This window comes from Theropithecus gelada, chromosome 16, assembly GCF_003255815.1.
Source record: "Theropithecus gelada isolate Dixy chromosome 16, Tgel_1.0, whole genome shotgun sequence".
Taxonomy (NCBI): Eukaryota; Metazoa; Chordata; class Mammalia; order Primates; family Cercopithecidae; genus Theropithecus; species Theropithecus gelada.
In genome coordinates this window covers 41,549,704-41,550,856 of record NC_037684.1, presented here as the reverse complement: position 1 = coordinate 41,550,856, position 1,153 = coordinate 41,549,704, and the positions used below count along the sequence as shown (strand labels likewise).

The 1,153-nt window shown below is 53.5% G+C and overlaps 1 non-coding gene across 1 annotated transcript; it reads left to right on the top strand.

Moving 5' to 3' along the window:
• The first annotated feature begins 831 nt into the window (after positions 1-831).
• On the top strand, positions 832-904 carry TRNAR-CCG. The gene has a single exon. It is a non-coding gene; the product is annotated as a tRNA-Arg (tRNA).
• The last annotated feature ends 249 nt before the right edge of the window (positions 905-1,153 follow it).

Genomic DNA, 1,153 nt, shown 5'->3' with positions numbered 1-1,153 from the left:
GGCACCAGAAAGTCTCTAAATCTTTACTCAAAAGTTAACTTCAGGATGTTGGTTGAGGGCGAGGGGGAGACAAACCCGTACCATTTGGCACTTAGGGACCTTGTTGTGTTAATTTTCCCTTTACTCCAGAGGGAAAGAAGAGTCAGGGGGAGGAAAACGGCCGAAGGGACAGAGGTCAGATTTGAAGTTCTCTGGGATGGAAAAGCCTGTTCACCCAGGAGTCCAGCAGTTCCCAGCACATAACAGGTTATCACATTAATCTCTGCTGAATAAACGCGGGAAAGAAAGAGAAGAAAGGGACAAGAAGGTTGGCGGGACAAGGAAGCTGCGGGAGGATTTCGCGATCTGCAGGGCTCCCAATGCCGCCTGCCCTGCAGAGGGTCCCGGGGAACTTTGTAAACTGAAGGCGCCCAGGTCCGCCCAAGTCAACTGAACTAGAATGGGATGGGGTAGGCACTGGAACCTTGTTTAAAGTTCGCCAGGTGAGCCCAATGGACAACCAGAGTTGAGAACTCTCGAAGAACCCAACAGGAAAGCGAGCACCCAAACCCGGCAGCGCGGATGCCATGCAGTTACCCGGCAGCAGGGATCGGAGGGTCAGGCGCAGGCGCCCCGGAGCCCTCGCGGCCGCTCCGGGCCCACGGCGCAGGCGCGCGGGAGGTCCAGGCTGCCGGCAGGGACAGCGACGCAGAAAAGCGCAGGCGCGCGCCGCCGCAGCTGGGGGCGGCTGCCAAATCACTTGCCGCTGGGCGCGAGACCGCGATGCGCGGGGGCAGGAGCGTGATGATGGCATCACGTAAGGAGAGGGTGTGAGAAGCCGGATCCTGTGGTGACCCAGTGGCCTAATGGATAAGGCATCAGCCTCCGGAGCTGGGGATTGTGGGTTCGAGTCCCATCTGGGTCGCGTGAGATTAGTTTTGGTGGAATAAAGGGTGATCGTTGGACAGTAGATTGCGACATGGTTCTTTCGGTTCTCAGCAGCTATCGTTATCACAAATGAAGAGGTGCTTTTGAGAGTTTTAAAAACACTGTCAGCGAATGGGTACAAAAATACGCTCAGACCAAGTGTTACGAAGCACAGTAGAGTAATTATAGCTAACCGTAATTTACTGTATATTTCATTTTTTTTTTTTTTTTTTTTTTTTTTTTTTTT